Genomic DNA, 11,618 nt, shown 5'->3' with positions numbered 1-11,618 from the left:
ACACTAGGTTTATGTACATGCCTGTTGATGTTATGATTACATACATGATAGATGCTAGTTGATTAATGTAGTCATATGCACATGTGTCAGATAGTCATGAATGATAGTAACCTGTGGTTGTATGCATTACTATTGTTGTTTTATGATAGTTAACTTGATGATTATGTTATATGTTGTTGATGAGCATGTTATATGTTAACTTGTTGTTGTTATATGTTAGTTAATGATTAGGGTTATTACATTAAGATCTTGATGTTATATGTATCATGCTAAATTGGATTGGCCTATGCAGATGGTTAGGGTTATGACATTAAGGTATGAGTTTGACTATGTCATCTATTTGATGTTTGAGTGTTTGATTATGTCATCTAGTTGATTTATTTAACATGGTATGTTTGCAAGTTGGTTGAATGTTTGATGAATTGCATAATATGACTATGTGTATGTAAGATTGCTCGAAGGAATGATCTTGTTTTAAGATGGTTTTACTCACACATATGTGTTGAGATAGTTGATATGTACTTGAGTGTAAGTAGGTGACAGTTGTAGCATTATGTCTAATGACTACAAGTTGACTATGGATTATGACATGATTGTTAGTCTTGGTAAATGTTGATTTCAAATTAGTAGATATGTTGTCTTGATCTTTGGAACATGTGGCTGACATGTGTGTTCAGTTACAAGGCAACGTGATTGGCACAACAAGGTAAGATAATTGGTATATTGTTACATTTATTTATGCATTGATAGTTATGTGTTATGGTAGTATGATACAGAGAATTGCATGGCAAAGAAATTGCCATGGAATCTTGAAGAAGGCTTAGGTTGAGCTTTCCCTTGGAAGCACTAGGAACCCATGGGGATTGAGTCATGGTGTCTGTTGAGAGTCTTGTGCTTTCGGTACCTTGTCATTTTCTTGCACTTGATTTGCAGTTTTTTTATGTCTAGTGCATGATCATGCCACTTTGTTTGCGGTGTCGTATTGTTATTGGTTTTCATGATTTTCTTCTTGTTTATTTCTTGTTCTTTCCTTTTATGTTTTGAGGGTCTTGGGAATTGGTTGGGAAAGAAGAAAGTTGATGGAACTCTGGGAGAGTTGTGTGGAACCCAATAGGTAATGAAAGACTCAGATGAAGCTGGTGCATGTGTAAGGGCAACTAAAGGTAAGAGTATGACAATCGACTAAGTTGGTTGGGTCCATTAGTGTAAATGGATGGTGGCAGGACAATCATGAGAAAGCTAACATGAAAGGTAAAGTGAATGGATGTGAGGCATTTGATTCCTTGGCTATGTTGGGAACGATTGTTCTCAATGTTGTGCATGCTATGCATGGATAAACGAATTTCTATTAACCTTGACCTTATGATATTTGGTAATTATGTTGTGATCATGTTTATGCAAATGTTTATATATATGCATGTATATATTTATGTATGTATGTCACTGTCTGACAGGATCATGATTGTTTTATGTTGATGTTTACATATATGTGTGTGTGTGTGTGTGCATACCATTGTCTAACAGGGTCATCAAGAATCGTTCTTATGGAGGAATGATTGCTTATGCAAGTGAATGGCATGAAGAAATTCCCGGTTCAGAAGGAATCAAGTGGGAAGAGTATCCTGAGAGATCTTTGAGGTTAGTATCATGTGGATATGTGACGCAGGAGGTTGATAAAAATAAGGTAGTAGTCTTAAAAATAGACTATTGGTTACTTTATAACCAATCAGATGCGTTCAAGCGGATTTTGTACGTGGCTTATTTTATCCTGAGGGTCCCACTTTTCTCCTAAACACGTCGGTCCCACGTTGAATTTCCATTTTTAAACAAGTGCTTCACTCTACGTAGTTGATCTCCTCTCTCCAGATCTAACGGTCATCACTCACCCCGATCAACAAAACAATTCGGTGATCCTCCACCATTGATCAAAGCGCACTTCTTCCAACGGTTAATAATGATATTGAGTGAGCCACTTGCATGAGGATTACCCGCCCGATAAAGTAGTTTTCTCTCTCCACCCAAGTGCTACGTGTCGGTTGGTTAATTGTTGGGTCCCTATAATACTAGTGATTACCCCATTACTATTGTAGTTGCATCCCTTATTAATATTGTTTTGCCCCTATTATCCCCATATTTTTATTATTGTGCCCCATATAATCCCTCTATTGTTATTTTTGTGGCTTTATATTATTATTGTTAGGTCAGCTGGGTTATATTGTGAATCCTTAGACTCCTATATATAGAAAGGAGGTTTTGTCATTTGAATCATCCAAGAATGGTTCATTTATGTAATGTAAAGGAGGTTGCCCCCTCGAAGAGGCTGAATTCTAAGGCGTTGATCTATCTTTTCTATCTTTTCTTGAGCTGGTTTCATAACATTTGGTATAGAGCTTTGGATTCTAGGGTTTCGCTGCTCCAAACAGGTCATCGTGGCATTTTCGCTATAACTTTTTTTCTGCGACGTTTCAGAAGCTAAAAAAAAAAACCCATTTGAGAAGACATCGCGCTGAATCTCGGATCCGAATTTCAGAGCTTTTCGCTCTATATTTTTGGATATATGATCTGAGGAAGTTGGTCATTTTGCAGACTCCTGAATTACATTCCAAACAGGTGACCTGGGGAAAATCGTCATAACATTCTCTTTGAGCATCGGATTGAAATTTCCTAAGAAGTTACAGAAAGAGGACGGACTGTAGTTTCTTGTAGATATTTTTTAGAGCCAAAGGTCGAAACAGTGACTCGTGGCACGTCCTACAAGTTCGCTCTACTGAGCTAGTCTATAATCAAGTCACTGTGGGAGATTTCGTATAACTCTTCCTTGGAGAATCCAATTTGGGTCAGACTGGTGGCATTGGAAAGAGGACACAGAGGGCTACTGCAGGTCTCAATTTCAGAACTGGATGATCATAAAGTACAAAGATACATTAGAGACAATATCAAGCTCCTACAAAGTGAAAAAAGGTGTGTAGATTTTTTTAAATTTTTGTTTAAGCTTGGTTTGAAAATTTATTTTGAAGGAATTCAAAAGGCATAGTAGAGCATTATTATCGGTAACTGATGCCCTAAGGAAAGAAAATGCAAACACCTAGTAAGCAACCTGAAAGCCCTAGCATGACTCATGAAGAAGAGGAAGAAATGCTACATGATATATCAAAATTACAAGAACAAGTGCAACAAATGTCACTCTCACAAAAGCTAACAGAAGCTAAGATAAATGGCTTGGAATCTAAGATAAAGGGCGTGGAAGCTAAGATGGACGATTTGAAGATAGATTTGAAGACAGACATGGCAGATTTGAAGATAGATTTGACAATTTTTCTACAAGAAATACTTACTAATGGTGAAAAGGTAGTAAAGGAAACTCATGATGCAAACAAAAGAAATGTTAATCATGATTTCTTAGACTCTAATGTGGGATCGAAGACCCACCATATTCCAAAAATCGATATGAGAAAGTTTGATGGCAAGGATCCCGCAACATGAATATTACAAATGGAGCAATTTTTCGATCTCAATAATGTGCAAAACACACAAAAGGTACGTATTGCAACTTTATATTTGGAACCAAATCAGTTTGAATGGTATCAATGGCTTTTCTCTCGTAAACAAATTATCACTTGGGCAATTTTTACGGAAGAATTGACAACACATTATGAGGATACAAAAAGCAACACTTTTTTTAGCTAATTGATAAGTCTCAAACAAAAGGGTTCAATAATGGAGCACATTGAGGAGTTCCAAAAATTGAACATAAGGGTAAAAGATATTCCAGAGGAGCATAGGATTGATGTGTTCATAGGGAATTTAAAGGATAATATCCAACATGATGTTTGCCTTTGGGAACCTGATTCATTAGAGAAGGCATTCAGGTTAGCAAGAAAAATGGAAAGCAAAATTATGGCAACCAGGCAGCATACCACTCACAACTATAAAGATGGAAGTGTTGTTGCCCCTAGTCTTCAACAACCTATAAGGTTGACACCACAACAATTGGAAGAAAAAAGAGCAAAAGGACTTTGTTACAGTTGTGATAGCAAATACACTAAGGGTCATAAGTGTGCTGAGAAGAAATTATTCTACATAGATTGCGAAGAGGAAGAATAAAAGGAGCAAGAAAGGTCAAAAGAAGAGGATATACTCCAGGAACAAAGCCTAGATAAAGAAGAAATGAATCCGACCATATCTTGTAATGCATTGGCGGGAATTACCACTCCTCAAACCATCAAGATAGAAGGACAAATCAAGCAGAAAAAGGTAAGAGTGTTGATTGATTCAGGAAGTATCTTGTAATGCATTGTAAGGTAGCAAAAGAATTGAATTGCTTCTTATATCCAACACCAGAGTGTCAGGTGATGGTTGCAAATGGAGGAGCAATAAATTGCTCTGGAAAGTGCCATAATATCAAGCTATCGATGGGAGAATATGTATTGACTAGCCCAATGGTTTCCATTCCAATGGGAGGTGCTGATGTTGTACTAGGAGTCCAATGGCTACAATCCTTGGGTACAATAGCTTTTAATTTTCAAGAACTTTTCATGAAATTTTCTGTGGAAGGAAAGGAAGTTGAATTAAGGGGTATTGCAGGGAAACCAGGAAAGATAATTAGCTCTAACGGTATGACAAAGCTTCTAAAAAAGTAACAAAGGGGTGTAATTGCACAATTATGTTCTCTAGATGTTTCCACATTGCAATCATATATTTCTCCTGATCTCCAAAAAGTCTTGGACAATCATTTCAAGGTATTTGAGACTCCCAAAGGTCTCCCACCTATTCGTGATCATGATCATGCTATTCATCTGATTCCAGGAAGTTTTCCTCCAAACATCAGACCGTACAGATATCCCTATGCCCAAAAGAGTGAAATTGAACGTATGGTTGCAGAAATGCTAGAGGTTGGTATAATTCAACCAAGTCAAAGTTATTTCTCTGCTCCAGTAGTATTAGTGCACAAGAAGGATGGATCATGGCGCATGTGTCCGGATTATAGGGATCTCAACAAGCTCACTATTAAAGATAAGTTTCCCATTCCCGTCATTGATGAATTACTGGATGAATTACATGGATAAATTTACTTCACCAAGTTGGATATTCGTTCAGGATATCATCAAATCATAATGAAGACTGAAGACATTCCGAAAACAGCATTTAGAACTCATGAGGGTCATTATGAATTTTTGGTCATGCCTTTTGGCCTTACCAATGCACCTTCAACATTTCAAGGTTTGATGAATTCCATTTTCAAACCATTCCTTAGAAAATTTGTGTTAGTATTTTTTGATGATATACTAATCTACAACAAGTCTTGGAAGGATCATGTTGAACATGTTGACAGGGTGCTACAACTATTGGAGGAGAAACAATTATATGCAAAAAGATCCAAATGTTTCTTTGGAGTACAAGAGGTGGAATATCTTGGTCATATTGTATCTCATGAAGGAGTTAAGGTAGACCCTAGCAAAATTAAAGCCATTAAGGAATGGAAAATCCCCACATCCATAAAGCATCTGCGAGGATTTCTTGGGTTGACAGGGTATTATCGCAAGTTTGTTAAGAATTATGGGAGAATAGCAGCATCTCTAACAACATTACTGAAGAAAGATGCATTTTCATGGACTCCAGAAGCAACAAAGGCCTTCGAACATCTTAAAGAGGCAATGTGCCAAGCATCGGTCTTAGCTACACCAGACTTCACAAAAACCTTTATTGTGGAGTGTGATGCTTCAGGAAATGGAATTGGTGCTGTTTTAATGCAAGATGAAAGACCCATTGCTTTTGAAAGTCGTCCAATCAAGGGAAAGTTTTTACACAAAGCTATTTATGATAAGGAAATGTTGGCAATACTCCATGCACTTAAGAAATGGCGACCCTACCTAATGGGAAGACACTTCAAGGTAAAAATGGATCATGATAGCATTAAATACTTTTTAGAACAAAGATTATCCTCTGAAGAGCAACAAAAGTGGGTCACAAAGATGTTGGGTTATGACTTTGAAATCATCTACAAAAAAGGGAAGCAAAATGTGGTGGCAGATGCACTCTCAAGAAAGTATGAGGATGTGGAAGCATTTTTATGCGCCATTTCTATTATCCAACCAGATTGGATAAACGAAGCAAGGGAGGAATGGAAGAATGACGAAGAAGTGTGGGAACTTATTCGAAAGTTACAACAAGATTCCAGTACGTCTGATACATTTAGCTGGCAAAATGATTCTTTATGGTACAAAGATCGCTTATACCTCTGTAAGAATTCCAAACTAAAACAAAAGATTCTTATGGAATTGCACACTTCTCCCTTAGGAGGGCACTCAGGATTTTTAAAAACTTACTACAGGGTTAAGAAGGAATTTTTTTGGGATGGCCTTAAATCGGATATTCAAAAATTTGTGGCGGAATGTTTGGTTTCCGAACAAAATAAAGTTGAACAATTAAGACACCAGGTCTATTACAACCTTTATCCATTCCAAGCCAACGTTGGGAGGAGGTTTCAATGGATTTTATCACAGGTTTACCCAAGTCTGAGGGAAAGAGTGTCATCATGGTGGTAGTTGACAGACTTACCAAGTATGCACACTTTTGTGCATTATCACATCCATTTAAAGCCAGTACAGTTTCTACTGCATTTATGGAAACAATTCAAAAGCTACATGGAAACCCAAAGATTATTGTAAGTGACAGAGATCCCATTTTCACTGGAAATTTTTGGACATAATTATTTTCTTGTCTTGGTACTCAGTTAGCTCATAGCTCATCTTATCATCCTTAATCTGATGGGCAAACTGAGATATTAAACAAATGTTTGGAAGGATATCTTCATTGCTTTGTATCTGATAAACAGACACAATGGGTCAAATGGTTGACTCTGGCTGAATTGTGGTATAACACTTCCTTCCATACAGCAACAAAAATGACCCCATTTATGGCACTTTATGGATATCAGCCACCATCCATCACATCATATTTAAGAGAAAATTCTAAGGTTCAAGCAGTGGAACATCACATCGAACATCAACAACAACTCCTCCAACTCTTAAAGGATAACCTCGTGTTGGCACAGAATAGAATGAAACAACAGGCATATCAACATCGCAACGAAAGAAGTTTTGATGTAGGTGATTGGGTATTCCTACAGCTACAACCATATAAGCAAATGTCCCTCAAGCACGCTAAGAAGGATAATAAATTATCACCAAAGTATTATGGTCCGTACAAGGTGTTGCAAAAGATTGGTACTATGCATACAAATTGGAGCTTCCTGCAGCTTCTCGATTGCACCCAGTTTTCCATATTTCATGTTTAAATAAGGTTATAGGCGACAAGCTCCTAGTTTAAACAATATTGCCAGAACTTGACGAGGAAGGAAAAATTATATTGGAACCGGAAGCAGTCACAGAAACGAGAACTCGACAGCTACGAAATCGATCAATTTCGGAGTATCTTATCAAGTGGAAGAACTTATCCGCTGAAGATTCCACATGGGAGGATGAGGATTTTATATAGAAGCATCCGGAACTACTCAAGCGTTGAGGACAACACTTTTTTGAAGGAGAGGGGCATGTTGGGTCCCTATAATACTAGTGATTACCCCATTACTATTGTAGTTGCATCCCTTATTAATATTGTTGTGCCCCTATTCCCCATATTGTTATTATTGTGCCCCATAGAATCCCTCTATTGTTATTTTTGTGGCTTTATATTATTATTGTTAGGTCGGCTGGGTTATATTGTGAATCCTTAGACTCCTATATATAGAAAGGAGGTTTTGTCATTTGAATCATCCAAGAATGGTTCATTTATGTAATGTAAAGGAGGTTGCCCCCTCGAAGAGGCTGAATTCTAAGGCGTTGATCTATCTTTTCTATCTTTTCTTGAGCTGGTTTCATAACATTAATGGAATCGGGTGACCACCCTGAATTACCACTTATCACTTTTCCTTCGCCCGATAATCACCTTCGCTGATAAAACCCACTTTTCCAATACAACCCATGTGCATTAAATCAAACTTAAATAAAGCGCTTAATAAATGTTTTAGCACTTAATTCCAATATTACCCATTAACACTAAATGACCGCGATTAATGATAAACACATAAACACTGAGATTTACAATTAAAGTGTGAAAACAAAGAAAATACCCGGTTAAGTTTCGTAACGTAGATACACAGAGGTAAATGAGAGTCTGCACCAAGATTAACACACAGATGCACATTGAATCAATTTCTTCAATATAATAGAAGTTATAGAGTCTTGGCCCTCTCGGCTCAATTACAACAATTTATTTGACCTCTGTCTCAATCTCAAAACCTTATCTATCACTCAAACTCTCGCCTCTCACTCAATTCTCAATCATCTCAGCTAATCCCTTTCCATTACATTTTCTTCTCTTTTATGAGTCAAATCCTATTCTAACTGCACTAACAACTCGATCTCTATTTTAATCAATCTAACAATCAAATCTATATTTTTAAGCTCTATTACACACCTATGCTAACAACTTATCCCTTAGTCTAAAATAATACAATTTTCTAATTATTACAATAATGAAGTAAAGATCATTTTCGAGAGATCCAACCCTCTCTACCAAAACTGACTTTTGACCACTCAGGTCAATGAAATTCAACTCATTTAGCCACAACATGTGAACAACCATCACATTGCTAGCTAAGTCTAGATGCTCTTGCATCAGACTCCCGGGGAAGAAAAGAATCATCCCTCAGACTTTCAGGGTTTACTCCATACTTCTGCAACTCTGCTGTTGTCAACCAGCTAGCATCCTCCACTGGCTGTGCTTTCCATTTGACTAGATATTGAAAATAAACCTGTCCCCTCATTCTTTTGGATACTCTTTTTTCCAAAACAGCTTCCACCTCTTTCTTGACTGTCTTTGGCATTTGTTCTTCCCAGTTCAAAGTTTGAACTTCATCTTCTGTAGTTTCCTTCTGTAGCTCTGTCTCTGTCTCTTTGTATGGATACAAATATGCAACATTGAAGATAGGTGATATTCCAATCCCTTCTGGCAATTCAATTTCATAAGAATTAGTTGAAAACTTTCTTACAATTCTACATGGTCCTATATTTTTCATTTTTAGTTTATTGTAAGTCTTAGCAGGAAATCTTTCTTTCTCAAATACACCATCACTAAATCTCCCACTTGGAATTCTTTCTCTCTTCTTTTCATATCTACTCTCTATTTGTATTTGCCACTTATTTCCTACAATCTTCCTTTGACATCTTCTTGTAGTCTCTGCATCTGCTCTGCAAACTCTTCAGCTTTTACACTTCTTGTCTCCTGTTTACCCAAATTTCTGAGCTCATACACACCTCTTGGATTCATCCCAAAAACAATCTGAAATGGACTCATTCCAGTACTTTGGTTTGGAGTGTCATTATAAGCAAACTCAACCTGAGCTAGTGCTAAATCCCACTACTTAGGATTTTGATACACTAAACTTCTCAATATGTTTCCCAAGCTTTTGTTTACCACTTCGATCTGTCCATCTGTTTGAGGATGGTATGCTGAACTGAAACTGAGGTTAGCACCTAGTTTCTTCCAAAGAGTTCTCTAGAAATGCCCTACAAACTTTGTATCTCTATCAGACACAATACTTACAGGCAATCCATGTAATCTTACAATTTCTGAAAAAAATAGATTAGCAATATGTGTTGCATCACTAGTCTTCTTACATGCAATGAAATGTGCCATCTTGGAAAATCTATCTACCACAACATAAATGGAATCATTCCCCCTTTGAGTTTTAGGTAACCCCAAAACAAAATCCATGCTAACTACATCCCATGGTCGGTCTGGTATTGGCAATGGCTGGTACAATCCTGTATTCTGGCTTCTCCCTTTAGCATGTTGACATATCCTGCACTTCTCAACAAATCTCTTAACATCAGTCTGCATCTTTGGCCAATAGTAAAAAGCATTTACCTGAGCAAAGGTTTTGTCTTGTCCAAAGTGACCAGATAATCCTCCACTGTGTTTCTCCTTTATTATGTTTTCCCTCATAGAACATTTGGGAATGCACAACTTGTTGCCTTTAAACAATAAACCTCCTTGGATAAGATAATCTAACCACTGACTTCTGTTATGAACTATTGGATTTTGTACTACTGTATAAATATTTTTGAAATCTGCATCATCTTTATACATTTCAACCATTTCTTCAAATCCTACAACACCAAATTTTAATTCTTGCACAATGAAATTTACCCTGCTTAAAGCATCAACAACTTTGTTCAACTTACCACTTGTGTGTTTTATCACAAAAGTAAAGCTCTGCAAAAACTCTACCCACTTGGCATGTTTCTGGTTCAATTTTGGCTGGTTGTTTATGAACTGTAATGCATGATTGTCAGAATACAATATAAATTCCTTTGGTAGCAAATAATGTCTCCATTTTTTTAAGGCTTGTACAATAGCATAAAATTCTTTATCATAAGAAGAATACTTCTTCTTAGCTTCATTTAATTTCTCACTGAAGTATGCTATTGGTCTCTGTTCCTGACTCAAAATTGCTCCAATTGCAACTCCACTAGCATCTGTTTCAACTTGAAATACTTTTTCAAAATCGGGTAAAGCTAAAACTGGTTTCTCTGTGATTTTCCTCTTCAGCAACTTAAAATTCCTGTCTGCTGCTTCTGTCCACTTGAATGGCTGATTAGTCTCCTTGATTGTTTCAAGAATTGGTGCACAAATCTGACTAAAACCTCTGATAAATTTCCTATAAAAACTTGCAAGACCATGAAAACTTCTTACCTCAAATATATTCCTTGGAATAGGCCAGTTCCAAATTGCTTGGACTTTCTTTGGATCCATTTTCAACCCTTCTTTAGAAACTACAAATCCCAAGTAAATTAATTCTTCTTTCATGAAACAACATTTCTTCAGATTTATCAGTAGTTTCTCTTTCTGTAGAGTTCTTAAAACCAACTTAAGATGCTCTAGATGTTCTTCTTTACTTCTACTAAAAACTAGAATATCATCAAGATAAACAATAACAAACTTTCCTGCATATTCCTTCAAGACTTCATTCATCAATCTCATGAATGTGCTAGGTGCATTAGTGAGTCCAAAAGGCATCACTAACCACTCATACAACCCACTGTTTGTTTTAAATGCAGTCTTCCATTCATCTCCTTCTCTAATTCTTATTTGATGATATCCACTCTTCATATCTATTTTAGTAAAATACTTTGACCCACTCAAACAATCCATCAAATCATCCATGCATGGTAAAGGAAACCTATACCTGATAGTGATCTTTTTTATGGCTCTGGAATCTGTACACATACGCCATTCACCTCCTTTCTTTGGACTGAGTACTGTTGGTACAACACATGGACTAAGACTCTCTCTGATTAGTCCCTTATCCATCAGTTCTTGCACTTGTTTTCCAACTTCTGCATTCTCTTGAGGAGTTAATTTGTATGCTGCTTTGTTTGGCAAACTTGCTCCTGGTATTAGATCAATATGATGACTAATACTCCTGATTGGTGGCAATGCATTTGGCAACTCATCCACAATAATATCAGCAAAATCATTCAACAAAGTTTTGATTTCTTCAGGTAAATCATCTAAGTTTGTGGAAGTCAAAATTACCTTAGGTCTCCCTATGA

Source organism: Pinus tabuliformis, chromosome 8 (genome assembly GCF_031772625.1).
Source record: "Pinus tabuliformis cultivar Carrire ecotype Pingquan chromosome 8, CPIR1, whole genome shotgun sequence".
In the NCBI taxonomy this organism is placed as follows: domain Eukaryota; kingdom Viridiplantae; phylum Streptophyta; class Pinopsida; order Pinales; family Pinaceae; genus Pinus; species Pinus tabuliformis.
The sequence above is the reverse complement of the archived record's forward strand: the minus strand, read 5'-3'. Positions refer to the sequence as shown.